Source organism: Carettochelys insculpta, chromosome 5, assembly GCF_033958435.1.
Source record: "Carettochelys insculpta isolate YL-2023 chromosome 5, ASM3395843v1, whole genome shotgun sequence".
Classification (NCBI taxonomy): domain Eukaryota; kingdom Metazoa; phylum Chordata; order Testudines; family Carettochelyidae; genus Carettochelys; species Carettochelys insculpta.
The window spans coordinates 105,535,050-105,551,746 of record NC_134141.1 but is presented as its reverse complement, the minus strand read 5'-3'; the positions used below and the strand labels follow the sequence as shown (position 1 = coordinate 105,551,746).

The following is a 16,697-nucleotide window of genomic DNA, read 5'->3' as shown; positions in this document are numbered from 1 at the left end:
TTTTTTAAACCCTAATAGAGTCCTGGCCTTCACAGCCTCCTCGGGCAAGGAGTTCCACAGGTTGACTGTGCGCTGTGTGAAGAAAAATTTCCTTTTATTAGTTTTGAACCTACTACCCATCAATTTCATTTGGTGTCCCCTAGTTCTTGTATTATGGGAAAAGGTAAATAATTTTTCTATATTCACTTTCTCCACACCATTCATGATTTTATATACCTCTATCATATCGCCCCTCAATCGCCTCTTTTCCAAACTGAAAAGTCCCAGTCTCTCTAGCCTCTCCCCATATGGGACCCTTTCCAAGCCCCTAATCATCTTAGTCGCCCTTTTCTGAACCTTTTCTAATGCCAATATATCTTTTTTGAGGTGAGGAGACCACATCTGCACGCAGTACTCGAGATGTGGGCGTACCATAGTTTTATATAGGGGAAGTATGATATCTTTTTTCTTATTATCGATCCCTTTTTTAATAATTCCTAACATCCTATTTGCCTTACTAACTGCCGCTGCACACTGCGTGGATGTCTTCAGAGAACTATCCACTATAACTCCAAGATCCCTTTCCTGATCTGTCGTAGCTAATTTTGACCCCATCATGTAGTACGTGTAATTTGGGTTATTTTTTCCAACATGCATTACCTTACACTTACCCACATTAAATTTCATTTGCCATTTTGCTGCCCAATCACTCAGTTTGCTGAGATCTTTTTGTAGTTCTTCACAATCCCTTTTGCTTTTGACTGTCCTGAACAACTTGGTGTCATCTGCAAACTTTGCCACCTCACTGCTTACCTCATTTTCTAGGTCATTGATGAACAAGTTGAACAGGATCGGTCCCAGGACTGAGCCCTGGGGAACACCACTAGTTACCCCCCTCCATTGTGAAAATTTACCATTTATTCCAACCCTTTGTTTTCTGTCTTTTAACCAATTCCCGATCCATGAAAGGACCTTTCCTCCTATCCCATGACCACCTAATTTACATAAAAGCCTTTGGTGTGGGACCGTGTCAAAGGCTTTCTGGAAATCTAGGTATATTATGTCCACTGGGTGCCCCTTGTCCGCATGTTTATTAACCCCTTCAAAGAATTCTAATAGATTAGACAGACACGACTTCCCTCTGCAGAAACCATGCTGACTTTTGCCCAACAATTCGTGCTCTTCTATGTGCCTTGCAATTTTACTCTTTACTAGTGTTTCTACTAATTTACCTGGTACTGATGTTAAACTTATCGGTCTATAATTGCCAGGATCTCCTCTAGAGCCTTTTTTAAATATTGGTGTTATATTGGCCGTCTTCCAGTCATTTGGTACCAAAGTGGATTTAAAGGATAGGTTACAAACCACTGTTAATAACTCCGCAATTTCACATTTGAGTTCTTTCAGAACCCTTGGGTGAATGCCATCTGGTCCTGGAGACTTGTTACTATTCAGCTTATCAATTAATTCCAAAACCTCCTCTAATGTCACTTCAATCTGAGTGAGTTCCTCAGATTTGTCGCCTAAAAAGGCTGGCTCAGATTTAGGAACCTCTGTAACATCTTCAGCCGTGAAGACTGAAGCAAAGAAATCATTTAATCGTATGTCACCCTCGGCTGTGCTATTTGCATAGCTGAAGTTGTGTAAGTAGAGCAACAGGGGCGGGGAAGCACGCTGAACATGCTGACTGCACTAGGAATGTACTCAGCTAATTCTCACTGGATACCTCCAATTTCAGGGGGACTAAGCAATGGTAGTGTGGGCAAATTTCTCTCCCTCCCACATGTACTTTTTGTCCTGTAAGTGTTACCTGGAATCCTGTTGTGGGGGGTGAGGGGGTAAGAATGGATTGTACAAAGGAAGTAAACAGGTTGGTACCTCCCACCATTTGCAGGGTTGGCAGAGTGAAGGTAAGGTTACATCTGCACTACGCAGCTTTTAGCAACATGGCTGTGTCCACACTGCTAAAACACAGAAAGGCTACGTCTACGCTACAGCGATTTGTCACCAGAACTTACCATCCAAAGATATCGTCCACCAAAACCTCTGTTGACAGATCACGTCCCCACACAAAAGTGGATCAAAAGAGCAATCCACTCCGTTCAGAGAGAACAGCCAGATGGCCTGGCTGCTCTCCTGACAGAAAAGCTAACCAGAAGCTCAGCAAACGGGGTTGCCTGGCGAACTGGAAGCCCCGTCTGTCGACAAAACAGTCCCCAGAGCATCTATATGGTACTTTTTGTCACCAGGAAACTGTGGACAAAGGCATTATTCCTGAACGTGGACAGGCACAACGCTGCCAGTGGAGGTGCCGGGTTTTGTCAACCGTCTGTTGACAAAGCGCATGCATTTTGTGTGTAGACACTCCACTGGGGTTTTTTCAACAAGAGCCCAGTTTTGTCAGAAGAACTGTCTTGTGTAGACATAGCCAAAGTTTAAACACTGTTTCTTGGCACTTTTGTAGACAAAAAAAAACCCTTCCATCTTTTATGGGAAAGCCAAAGTATGTTAATAGGTATTGTTGCTGGAGAACAGAGACAATGGCTCTTGAGTTTTACATAGCTCAGTCTTTGTCTACAGCCAAAGCAGGTCTTTGCCCATGAAAACTTATGCTCCAAATATCTGTTAGTCTTTAAGGTGCCACAGGACTTCCTGTTTTTGTCTACAGTGGCAATGAAGAGACAAAGCTTTTGCCATTCACAGGTGCTTAACCCTCTCTTGCCTCTCCCCCAGCGACAAAAGCTTTGCAGAGGCAAGTGCTAGTGTAAACATCACTTTGTTGGCAACAAAACAAAAAAGCAGTCATGTAGCACTTTAAAGACTAACAAAAATAATTTAAAGTGCTACTGGACTGCTCTTTTGTTTTGATAGATTACAGACTCTCGCTCCGGTACCACTTAACTTGCTGGCAACAAAGCAAACACCGTTAATACAGGTGGAAGTTTTGTCAGGGGAAGTACTAACAGTTTAGATCTCAGCTGCAGTGTCACTAAAACCTATGTAGTGTAAACACGCCATCTTTTGCTCAACTCCATGCAAGGGGACAACACACCAACAAGCAATTTCACTCTGCATTAACATCCTCTTTTTGACATTGAACAGTATGGCTATATTGGTTAAGATATAAGCCTTCATTGGCAAAACAGAGTTTAGAGTTACCGGTTCAGCTTTTCCCTTCTAATTTCTACAGGACAAATTTAGATTCATTTGTATAACTCCCATTGACTTGAAATGGAAGACTCAGTGAACCCCACAATTTTATTATAGCTTGTCTCTTTCTGGATTCATAGTTTTATGCTATGTTGGTTCCCTGTCCCCTCCTGTATAAGTGTATTGCATAGGCAGGGTGTTGCAGGCTCACCACATTTGATCTGCATAGGCCATAACTGTACAGCACACACAAACACAAGCTCACCTAATCCAGATCATTCATTAGTGCACTGAAATTGCCTTTACTTTAGTGCTTCCCTCCATGTGTCTGGGCATTTTTCATATAGTTTTTCAAACATATAAAATAAAGGAAACAAAAAAAGTTTTGCTTCAGCCATTCCCATAAAAATGAAGACTCAGCAATGACTCAAACAGAAAGTAATCAGTGAGAGATATAATCATCTGAATTTGCTGTATGACTATGTTAAGAGGGATTTTTTTTCCTGAACAAGATTTGAATACCACATGGCTCAATCTTGCATTGTTGGAGCTAATGGCAAAAGACATCTTCTGTCTAACCTTTCTCTGCATTGTTGGATTTTACCTTCACAATATGCTATGTTTTCTTCTTCTGATATAAAATCAATAGCATTAATTGGGAACATATTGTTCCTGCATGGATGAAGCCGTTATTCAGTAATTGCTCATGTTTGGTCAAAAATCTTGTAATTTTTCCCCTCTTTCATCAATGGCATAACCAAAGTGTGGGTTTGTAACTTACTGTCTGCAGAACCATGCTCCAGTGAAATGATTCAATCTTTTCTTTAAACGATTTTTGGTGCTTTGTTGAAAGTGATGTCAATCTAAAAGGAAGCTGCAGCATTCTCGATTCCAGTCTTTGCTGTTCAGTTGTTTAAAGGCTTAGCCACCCCTAGGTCTTCACCATTTTTGTATGGCAAAGGTGAAAGAAGTTACTCCCATAGGAAACTGTTAAAGAGACAATAAGGGTACATTTATACTACAATAAAGATCCCATGGCATGGCAGCAGCTGACCTGGGTCAGTTGATTCAGGCAGTTGAGGCTCATGCTGTGGGAGTTAAAAATTTCAGAGTGTGTGTTAAGGCTAAGGTTGGAGGCTGGGCTCAGGGACATCCCACGCCCCACCTCAGCATTTAGGGCTCTTTGATGCATGGTGTACATTATGGGACAAAATTGAATTTAAGGCTCTTCACCTGATTTTATAAATCATCAGTCTTCAGCACAGCACTCAACATGTTGATTTAAAGGGGTTCTTAAGGTCAACTTTTGTATTGCCAATTTCACTGGCAGTGTTATTAAAATTGATTTTATTAGCCTCTGAAAGTATCTCACAATGCCCCCAATGTGTCCTTTCTGGTCATCCCTTCACCTCCAGTGCTGTCCAGTAACAGAGAAGGAGCCCTGTTAGTCTATCTATTATCAAAACAAAAAGCAGTCAAGTAGCACTTTAAAGACTAACAAAATAATTTATTAGGTGAGCTTTCGTGGGACAGACCCACTTCTTCAGACCATAGCCAGACCAGAACAGACTCAATAGTTAAGGCACAGAGAACCAAAAGAGTAATCAAAGTTGACAAATCAGAAAAAAAAATGATCAAGGTGAGCAAATCAGAGAGCAGAGGGACGTGGTGGTGTCAATAATTAATTAATTAATTAATTAATTAATTAATGACACCCTCCCCCACCTCTTTGCTCTCTGATTTGCTCGCCTTGATCATTTTTTTTTCTGATTTGTCAACTTTGATTACTGTTTTGGTTCTATAGTAACAGAGAGGAAGCTGTACTAGTCTATACACTATCAAAACAAAAAGCAGTCAAGTAGCACTTTAAAGACTAGCAAAATAGATTATTAGGTGAGCTTTTGTGGGACAGACCCACTTCTTCAGACCATAGCCAGACCAGAACAGACTCAATATTTAAGGCACAGAGAACCAAAAACAGTAAGCAAGGAGGACAAATCAGAAAAAGATAAAGGTGAGCAAATCAGAGAGTGGAGGGGTGGGGGGGAAGGTCGAGAATTAGATTAAGCCAAGTATGCAGATGAGCCCCTATAGTGACTCCCATCATGGTTCAAACCACATATTAATGCTTCGAATTTGAATATAAAAGCCAGCTTGGCTGTTTCTCTTTGAATAGTGGTGCGAAAAATTTTTTTCAGTAACACGCATACCTTGAGGTCATTGACAGAATGCCCCATTCCATTAAAATGTTGACTGACTGGTTTGTGGATCTGGAGTGTTTTGATGTCTGTTTTGTGCCCATTAGCCCTTTGTCTAAGGGAGTTAGAAGTCTGTCCAATGTACAAAGCAACTGGGCATTGTTGGCACATGATGGCATATATGATGTTAGTAGAGGAGCCGATCCTGGAGTAGCTGGTCTCTGAGCATTCATCTGGCCCTGTCAATTTGTTTTTTTACTTCTCCTAGTGGGCAATTCTATACCCCAAGATAGGCCAAAAAAAAGCCAAGAACAGAACACCACTGGTCATCACCTACAGCCCCCAGCTCAAATCACTGCAACGAATTATTAAAGACTTACAACCTATCTTTAATCAGGATGCCACACTCCAGAAGGCCCAAGGTGATGTACCTGTTCTCTCCTACAGACAACCTCCCAACCTTATGAGGATCTTCACAAACGGCCACAAGGAACACCAGTCCTGGAACCTTTTATTGCAACAAAGCCCACTGCCAGCTTTGTCTACATATCGACTCTGGAAATACCATCACTGGACCCAACCAGGTTACTCACAGAATCATGGGCACTTTCTCATGCTCCTCTACATTTCCTGGACACTACAGTACAAATCAAGGATGGCCAGATCGGTACCACACTGTACCAGAAACCCAGTGATCGCTATACTTGCCTACACCCTTCTAGCTTCCATCATTCACACATAACTAGTTCCATTATTTACAGTCAAGCCCTTAGGTACATTCACATTTGCTCTGATCCAACTGACAGAGGCCAAAAACTACGAGATCTCTACCAAATATTTATAAACTTGAATTATCCACCAGGAGAAATAAAAAAACAAATCGACAGGGCCAGATGAATACCCAGAGACCAGCTACTCCAAGACAGACCCAAAAAAGCCAAGAACAGAACACCACTGGTCATCACTTACAGCCCCCAACTCAAACTGCTGCAACAAACTATTAAAGACTTACAACCTATCCTTAATCAGGATGTCACACTACAGAAGGCCCTAGATGACATGCCTGTGCTCTCCTATAGACAACCTCCCAACCTTATGAGGATTCTAACCAATAGCCACAGTCTATATCGCAGGAATACCAATCCTGGGACTTTTCCTTGCAACAAAGCCCACTGCCAGCTTTGTCCACACATCTATACTGGCGATACCATCACTGGACATAACCAGGTTACTCACAAAATCACGGGCTCATTCTCATGCTCCTCAAGTAACATCATATATGCCATCATGTGCCAACAATGCCCAGATGCTTTGTATATTGGACAGACTTCAAACTCTCTCAGACAAAGAGTTAATGGGCACAAAACAAACGTCAAAACATTTCTGATCCACAAATCGGTTAGTCTACATTTTAATGGAGCACGCCATTCTGTTAATGACTTAAAAGTCTGTGTTTTATTGAAGAAGAATTTCCAGTCTGCTTTACAAAGAGATGCTGCTGAACTTTCTTTCATATTCAAATTCAACACATTAACACGTGGTTTGAGCTGGGATGCAAACTTTCTGGGACATTATAAAGGCTCTTTGGCATACTTGGCTTAATCTCATTCTTGACTCCCCCCCCCACCTCTCTGCTCTCTGATTTGCTCACCTTGATCATTTTTTTCTGATTTGTCCTCCTTGATCACTGTTTTTGGTTCTCTGTGCCTTAAATATTGAGTCTGTTCTGGTATGGCTGTGGTCTGAAGAAGTGGGTCTCTCCCACGAAAGCTCATCTAATACATTATTTTGTTAGTCTTTAAAGTGCTACTTGACTCTTTTACTGCTGTTCAGGTGAGCAGGAAGTAAGTGACAGGAAGCAGGGGTCATCAGCCCAGGAATTTTGAATTCATTCCTGACTTTATGGCCAGCATGGAGAACAGACCACCAACTAGCCATGAGTTCACTGGGTTGCAAAAGAGCCCCAGTATGGAGCCATCAAGAGATCCAGGATCTTTGGCTCATTAAGCAGGAACTTCAGGCAAAGATATATTTAAAGTAGCTGATATTTTCGTGTCTGAGTTGAGATATTTTATCCCATTCTCAGCTGTTGAATTCCCATGATAAAGTGTTCTCCTGTGTTTCCTTCTCTTCTCTTTTCTTTAGTCTGGGTTTTCATAATAAGTCTTGAAGTAATTACAGTGCTTGAACCACTACTACTTCTGGTGGGTTCCTTGCCTCATGTTGGAGATATTCATGTGACAGCTCCTTCCCTGACTCTAACCTTTAAACACCAGTGCCCTCCCAGCACTGGGAAGAGAACTCAGGAGTCCTGGCTATCAGCCCTCCAAACGTCTAACCTACTAGACCCTATTCCCAGAGCAGGAAGAGAACTTGTCATTGTATCTTCTTTCTTTGTGAATATAATGGTCCATGTGGTCACTACAGACAATTCCACCTACATCTACACCAGCTGGAAGTGGCACTTGGGTATCATGGGCTTCACCAGGGGAAGACACTCTTGGGCCAGAAGTAGTCTCCTCTGAATTTAATTGAAACAATTAAAAAGCCAAATAGAATAATAATCAAAGCGACTACTGAGCTCCAGGCAGACTGGCACATCACTAGCCAGCTCTGATGCTGGCAATCATCAAAGCATCCTTATGCAGGGGCAGTCTTTGGAAAAATGGCCATTAGTTTCCAATGGCAGGGGGAGTGAGAGCACCATCGCAACTAAGTGACTTTTTTCCCACAAGACACTGACACAGAAACCCAAAATGCAATGGGGCTGAACGGACTGTGGTATGGGTGCCCACAGTGCAGTGCTGCTGCAGTTGAATATAGGTAGTTTAGTGGGGGGACATTAAGTCAACTTCGTGAGCAGGTGTGGACACAACTTTGAATATACAAAATCTAGTGTTACAAAGTCAACTTTACCATATTTGACTTTATTTCCAAGTGTACACGTGGCCTGAGTCAGCTGACCAGGGCCAGGAATAGTTATTTGATTCCTGTGTAGATGTATCCTAAAAGATGCTGAACAAGAAATAAGTACTTATGGAAATCAGCAGAAATATTCATATTGATTTCATTTGGGCTTTGGGTCACATCCCAATTATCCTGTCAGGTACATTTCACCGATGGCGATAGCATAAGAAGGTCTCATTTGGAGGTTCACTCATCAGTCATCTGTTCTTCAGTTCAACTAAAACCGAGAATTTTCAAAAACAAGATCTTAAAATTAGGACTCTACATTCAGAGCTGGACACTACATTAAATGCCCTGCTTTTCAAAGGTGTGCATCATCCAAAAGCGCCCATGGGAGACTTGGCACTTTTGGAAATCAGGATGCTGTCATGCTAAAACAAGGATACAGAATAGTAACTTCAGATTTCTTTTTTTATGGAAATTCTGGCCAAAGTTTAATTCAGTGGCACATTTGATCTTAAAGAATCCGTAGAAAATGGTCTGCTGAACTTTCTGAGATGAGCCCAAATTCTTTCTATCTTATCATGTGGCCTTGGCACTCTTGACAACAATCGTCTTTTACCTAAGAAGGAATGTGTTGTCATCACATCATTCTATTAAACAGATTTTTTCCTATCACTTCCTTCAAATTTATGCTTTTTGATTTGGACAAATTCATACACTGATGTTGGATAATCACTAAGCACTAAAAGCCCATTTACGGCATTGTCTAAAAGATTTCATATTTTTCACAGTTAGAATGAGACGCTACCATGAGATGACTTCAAAAGCATGAATACTGAAAAATATGAGGAGATATATAGAGAGCTTTATTTGAGTTATCAGAATCCTGGCTTACCTGCCAGAAACTTTGTATTTTAGCAGATCAACTTTTTCTAATTGTTCAGGATCACAAATAATCCCTTTCTTTAGTATCCAATGGCAACTGATTCCACACTCTAGCCTTGTTTTCCTCACCAATCAATCAGCCCTTCTATTCCCATTCCTCTCTGGGTTTCTACATATTTATATAACTTACTAATTGTATTCTTAACCTTGATGTTCTCTGCATGATAGCTATGGCTAGACCAGAGGGTTTTTTCAACAAAATGGCTGTTTTGTCGGCAAAAACCATGGCGTGTACAGATTCCCAAGGGTGTTCTGTTGACCGTCAGTAGCCAGAACACAGCATTTTGTTGACAGCTGTAGCCCACTCGCAACAAGGAAGAAAACCTATGCTGACAAAAAGGTGGTCTGGATGTCCCAGTGGCCCTTCTGTCAACAGAAACAGCTTCTGGGACATGGGGCAACCCTATCTGCTGCGCTCCCAGTTGGCCATTTTGCCAATAGAGTGGCTGGGCTGTCCATCCACTCTCTGTCAACAGAGAGGATCACTCTTTCAATCTGCTTTGCTGTCTGGACATGATCTGTCGACAGAAGTTTTATTGCAAAATTTCTTGTGACAAAAACTTCTATTGACAAATTGTCCTAATCTAGACATAGCTTTTCTGTTTAACTTTTTAGAACAGTTACTGTTTCTAGTCACAGACTGACATGAGAGCTTAATATATCTAGTATAGAAAAAAACTTTCAAATTTTTGTAATATTTATGTTATCTTCAGAGTGGCATAGAATATGTAAATTAAAATAAAAAGCCCACACACCATTTAAAAATCCCCAATGGGTCATTTTATTTTTTTTTTTGTAAAGAGAGGGGGAGGTATCACAAGTTGACAATGTCACATCTCTTTTTTTTCACCTGTGACATTTAAAACATCTCCAAGAGACAGACTGTTCTTATGCAATTAAGCAACTTCAGAGTCCTGGTCTACGTGAGAAACATTCAGACCACAGCAATTCATTCTCAAGCCATAAAACCAGTAGCATGCTAACTGTGTACCAGTGGCTCACTAGACAAAGCAGTTTTAATACACATAAACCACAGGTGAAGGTGTCACATCAAGCCACACCAAAGTGGATCCACACTCACATCACTAGGGCAGTTAAAATATGTATTGGTCAATATTTCTTCAATATTAAATCTATGTATATGTGTAATATAGTCAGAGTGGCTACAACATAGTGAGCTGAAAGAAAACATACAAAACTTTCCTAATGTTAGTACAGGTTGAACCCCTCTAGCCCAGCACTCTGTTCTCTGGCAACTTCTGTAATCTGACATGACTTTATTTAGCTGGACAACCACTTTTCATGGGAGTGACCAAGTTTCCTGTGATCCTGTAAAGTTTATTTTTGGCTCTGATTGTCCTGTGCTGTTATTTAGCTGTAATTCCCCCCTCCCCCCAAAAAAAACATCTTCTAAGATCTCAGTAAACAGTGGAAGTGTTGGTAATGCTGCTAGACAATACTGACCTTCTTTGGTCTGGCAAATTCTCTCATTCCGCACCAGTCAGGTCCCGAGAGTGCTGGACTGGAGAGGTTCAGCCTATACTGCTTTTCTAAGATGTGAGAGCACTGTATAAGATTTTAGATGTAATGAACCTAGAGCTTGCGATCGATACAGAAAAATATAAAAACTAGGTAGCATTGGCCACTTGCTTAGCTGCTGTAAATGGCTGTCACTTTTTTGAAGTTCATGGGGCTTTTTGGGTTGACGCCAGTTGAAGAATAGCATAAATTAAGTACTAAACCTAATAACCATGTTTCTGAAATCCACCATGGTAGTTACAGATATTCAAAATATTAATCACAAATCAATTTAACCAACAAATTTCAATTGTTTTCCTTTTTGCAAGTCATTCACAAACTGCACTTGCAATTCAGAAGAATTTGCTAAATAATTTAGACCTACAATTTTCAGTTTAAGTGTGATTCTTAAACTGAATGCATAGAGCTCATAAGTTTGTGATTATTTGCATTGGCTGTATAAGGCACATGAGATTATTTCTAATTAAATGACAGAAGCTTTTCAAACAGGAGAACAGTAAATAGGATATTCACTAACAAATGCAATATCCTTCTTTGAATGCAAATACAGGTCTTTGTACAAACAACAAAAATGATACACTGCAAAAACTCATGCAAATGAAGTTCCATCTCTGCAAATATTTGTGAACGACATAGGAGGAAAGGCAGGAGGAACACAAAGTGGATTTGAATTGAACTTTGTGACTACAGAGTGAAATCTTGGCCCCACTGAAGTCAGCAGCAAAATTTTAATTGACTGCAATGGGTCAGGAATGTCACCCACCGAATTAGTGGTATTCAGGCAGCTCTCTATATAAATGAAGCAACCTTTATTCCCCCCACCCCCAGCCTTCGCCATGCCCCAGCCACTAAAATCAGTTCACATTATTGCATTTCCTCTGTTCCATATACCTTCACACCGGATCTTCACCTTCTGTGAATCAAAACAGACGTGTACAGCCATGTGCCACCTCTAGAGTTCTGATACCCTGTATAGCCAGCTGAGTTCTATTATCCTGAAGCAGAAAGTCTTGGGTCTGCTACACACAAAACTGGCTCAGTAGATATTAGCAACAATAACTTGGGGTTGTTGAAAGCTAAAATAAACTTTCTAAGCTTTAAATGTTGACTCAACTATGCAAACAGGAAAACAGGTTTTGTGAAGTTCCCTACCTGAACACTATTTTCTCATTTGTATATTCATGTGCACAAGTGATCAGGAAACTTCGAGATGCTGCATGTGTTGGTTGAAATACCACTTCTATGACAGTGTAAACCACTGCAAGATAAAAAAGATGACTGGGATAGCTTCAGCAGACTTACATGAGTAAAAGTTTAATGTTAGTGGCAAAAGTAGAATGACACTGCTGTGTTTGGATGCAGAATGTTTTTTCCCCTTCACGGTCTTTAACACTGTGTACTGTCACATATTCAAATTAAATTCAGATGCCGTGTCATAGTTGGAGATGGAGGAACTGGTTTAGAGAAAATGGAAATGCAAACTTCAGTTAAAAACATGAACCAAACTTAGAGCTGCAAAATACAGTCTAGAAATTTTTTGTTGCATTTATGTGAACGGCTTCAAGTTCTGATTTTTAACCATAAGAACATAAAAATATCAAAACCCCACACTTCCTCAGATCAAAGATCCATCTAGCTCAGTACGCTATCTTCCAGCAATGGCCTGGAACAGGTAATCAAGTGGTCCCTTCCCTGTTGCTCCTTCCTATCTTCTGGCAAACCAAGGCTAGGGACACCATATCAGTCCATCTTGTCTTATAGCCATTGATGGCCCTATCCTCCCTTATTTTATCTAGTTTTCTTTTGAACCCTGTTATAGTCTTGGCCTTGACAACATCCTCTGGTGAGCAGTTCCACATGTTGACTGTGTGTTGTTGGAAAAATATTTCCTTTTGTTTTAAACCTGTTAACTATTAATTTCATTCAGTGACCTCTTGTTCGTGTGTTATGAGGAGTAAATAACACTTCCTTATTTACTTTCTCCACACCAGTCATGACTTTATAGACCTCTTTCATATCTCCTGTTAGTTTTCTCTTTTCAAAGCTATAAAGTCCCAGCCTTATTCATCTTTCTCATATGGAAGCTGTGTGAGGACATGGAAACAAAAGTTATCGTTATTACATATTTTATTAAACACAGAAAGTTTGCCCAGGACTGTACAAAATATGGAAGATAAGAAGAGGTAAACTCCTGGTAAAACCACTTTACTGAAGCTAATGCCAAAAGTCCTAGGACCAGCATTTCATCCATTCTCTCTGCAGTAATGGGATTACTGCTAAAAGTCTGTTTTCATGGAATTTCCACTCTGGACAGAAGTACAAAGTACTATATACTAGAAAGGTCATATACATCTGTCTGAGATTTCCACTCTGATTTCCAAATCAAAGATATTTAGGGTTATTCAGAACCTTTAGATATTTTCAGATGTGCTTAAACCTAATTCTGAAGTACAAGGTAATGTGGTTAGACCAGGAGACCAGGAATCAGGGAGTCTGATCCTTCTCCACGTTCACAGTATACATGCCTGTGACTCAGTTCTCTATCTGTGAAAATGGGGCTAATTATACTTATCTATCTCACATATATTTATTTAATCTGTATTTATTTAATCAATGAGTTATATTCAGGGCTGGTGTAAGCCACTGCAAAGTCCACTCACTTTATATGGCTAAGGAATTTTTATTATTACATCTATTTCTGCTTTGCTACACTAAGGCTTGAAAGAATGACAATAAGCCTCCTTCTGTCTACTGCCTACTTACTTTTACTTCTCCTTTGTACAAGGCAGACATTATTACTCATGACTGCAGTATATATTAATCCCAGATGAAACCACTATGAAACCTGGACATTGCTTATAATACCTGCTGTGTGTACAACTTCTTGTAAATGCAGAATCAAAACATATTGTTGAAAGTAATAAATGACAAGCTGCAGTGGCTATTAGTTCCGCTACAAGTAGTTAGGCAAAAGTACTGTAAGACCATGGATGGTGTTACCAGAATCATAGTTTGGCAAGAAAGTATGGATGATATTTTGAAAAATGGGTGCCTAAGTCAGGCTCCTAAATTCGCATTTAAGCATTTGAAGAAGTGTCTTAATTTTCAAATGCACTGAGCATCCAACTGCTGGATACTCAGCAGTTGTGATGTCTAAATGTGGGATTTTCAAAGCATTCAAGTGCCCTAGGTGACTTTCAGTGTTCCTAAATCACTGCAACATGCTTGGCACTCCCACTCTCAAACTTAAGAGGCTAACTTGAATGCCCATTTATGAACTCCTGGCCTACAACAACCTAAAATATAGGAAATTAAAAGTTTACACATGAAGAAATGCAAAGTTACAGCTCCCCCAGCACCTGTAACTCAGCTCCCTGTGTACATGCCTAGAACTCCCTGTGCCCTTTGGGGTACAGTAGAGTGAGTGGTATGGCATTATAAAGGACAAATGAAAGAAGGCAAGACACTGAGGAACACGGATGACTATTAAGCTTTTGCATCTGATTTTGTGCGTAGGCATTCAGTACATTCTTCTTAGCACAGGGTAAAAGTTGGGGAAAATTTGATGCATTCTGTGCAACATGACACAACTGGAAAAATGTAAAACAGAGAAAATATGCAAATATGAAAGGAAGCTGGACGTGTTTGGATCTTGCTACACAGCTCAATGCTCTGGGGTAGGTGTCAGGGCAGGGAAGCTGTTATTTAACACGGGGAACACCTGAGCTCTACTAAGATGTTAGGTCTTGCATGTGAATGGGACCATACAGATCAGAGCTACGTTACAAAGCCATGGTACAAATGACCCAAATACAGGCCTCCTGCCCTTCTCTTTAAACTAGATTGCAGTACAATCTACCCTGAGGTTGCCTGCACCTGAGTGGACCTGGGGACGAAACTGTGGTGCCAGGCAACGTTCCCCCTCATCATTTTCCCGTCATGTGTGGAATGTGTGCTTTATATGGCCTGAGGCACATGCGAACATACACCACCAACAGACCCAAAAACCCTGGGTGTGGGCACTCTGCTAATCAGCTGGGTGGCATTTGAATCTTTCTGCATGGCTGCACAAGTGCCCAGCTTACAGAATACAGAGGTTCTGAGTAGCATTCCCTGTAAGTTGTGCATTTGAGTGGCTACTCAGGAGAGAGTTCCCACACCCACCCACAGCCTTAGCAGGTGTTTCTATTGGTGCACAGCTGCACACGCCTTGGTTCACATAACAAATTTTTTCCATACCTGGACTGCATTCGCCAAGAGCGAAATAATCTGCTGTTGGTCTACAGCAGATGCAGACTACTTCCTTTTCAGTGCTGGCTCAGCTCAGCTCAGCTTCACTGGCCAGCGTGCTGCAGAGATGGAGTCAAGACTCTGCCCAGCCCACACCTCTGCTTGCTCACTCTGTGCCTCCCTACTTGGGAAGGGAGTAGCAGCTCCCTGGAGCCTGTGCTTCATCCTGCTGTGTTGGTAGCCACATAGGGAGTCAGGGCGCACAGTCTGCCTCATCCCTCCCTTGCACCAGCAAGTACAGCAAGAAAAAACACAACGTTTTGTCCTTTTTGCATAGGCATCTTTGAATTCTTTTTGCCTATTTTCTCTGCTGAGTCTCACACTGCAGAGAACGTGCTCATTTCAGTATGTGCTGTAGAGCTGAGTGTTGTTGTGGGGTTTTTGTTGGCTGTTCAATTATATATGTTATTGCCTCACTCAAGCTAAGGTAACACAGTGCAGGTTACTAGGGCATTATGGTTGCCAGCAAAAACACAAAGCCATAGTTCTGCAGAAACTGTAACTGGGCCGCACAGACAAAGCCTTGTGCATGCAGCGCAGTAAAAAGTGAAACTAGGTGAAACTTGTCTGTTTTCATGTTTTGTTACAATCTCCAGCTCAGACCAAGGTCACCAAAAGGTTGGCCAAGCGCCACAAACAGGCTGAGCCAACTTGTTTATTGGCTTGTATAAACATTGCTCCCATTTCAAATGAACCATGGCCTAGATTTGAATGACCTGCATAATCAGTTTATGGGAATACTTTGAGATTTTCCCCTTCATTTGAATTTGAAATTTAAAGCAAAACTTAGGGCACGCAAATCGCCATGGATCAAAGCCAAAGACAATAAATATTCTTTCCCCAAGAAACACATTGCTCTTCAGAGCTTCAAGTGCTAAATCACTGAATAGAAAGCGCAGTGTTAAAGGATTCTATACCTGATCCTCTTGCAGGTATCTGGCCTGTAGGGAAGCAAAAGTATCTTTCCTGTCTACAGGCAAAGACCATCTGCAGGTGCCATGCTTAGGGAGAACAAGAAATGCCCCCTCCACATTTGTCTCGGGCAGGGAGGGGATGGGGCACTGCAGAATAAGAGCAGCAGCATGTGGTACCCTAAATCCCTGTTCACACTGAAGTTCAGAAAGGATCTAGGCCTCCCTGAGGGAACTCCATTGCTGAATGACCTCAGAGCCAAGGGTGATGCGGGGGGCGCATACCCCACCAAATGTCATGGGTGGGAGGGAGGTGAGGGACTAGCGTGGGGAGTCGGCACCAGAAGGAGTGCAACCCCCTGGCATTCATTGGCAGCGGTGGGGAAGACAAAGGGACGTGGGCCCCAGCTCACTCAGATCTCTCAGTGCAGTCCAGGAACTGAGCTAGCTGAGAACATGTTCCTCCGCTTCCCTCAATGTTGCTGGAGAGGTGGGGAGAGCCGGGGGACACCACCGCTGCTGCGCCAGCCCCACAAGTCCATCAGGCCACATTGCTCAGGGGTGGAGGCTGGTGGGGAGAGGCAGGATGGGGGGTGGACAAAGGGCAGGGAAGGGGTGGAGGGAGGCAGAGCATGGCGTGGAGCTGGGCTGTCTCATCCCTCCCCCAAGATGGGGTGGGGGCTGGTCATGTGACCCTGACACCAGTCTCCCCTGCTCAGGGCCACAAGTTCTGATGCACACAGAGGCCCAAGTACACCAGCACAAGCCCTGCTGA

The 16,697-nt window shown here is 41.8% G+C and overlaps 1 long non-coding RNA gene across 1 annotated transcript; it reads right to left on the bottom strand.

Annotated features, from left to right (window-relative positions):
* Positions 1 to 4,066: 4,066 nt before the first annotated feature.
* On the bottom strand, positions 4,067 to 11,740 carry LOC142013923 (uncharacterized). Its single transcript, XR_012645823.1, has 3 exons — positions 11,613 to 11,740; positions 10,647 to 10,732; positions 4,067 to 4,116 (listed from the first exon to the last, which is right to left on the bottom strand). It is a non-coding gene; the product is annotated as an uncharacterized LOC142013923 (long non-coding RNA).
* Between the last annotated feature and the right edge of the window lie 4,957 nt (positions 11,741 to 16,697).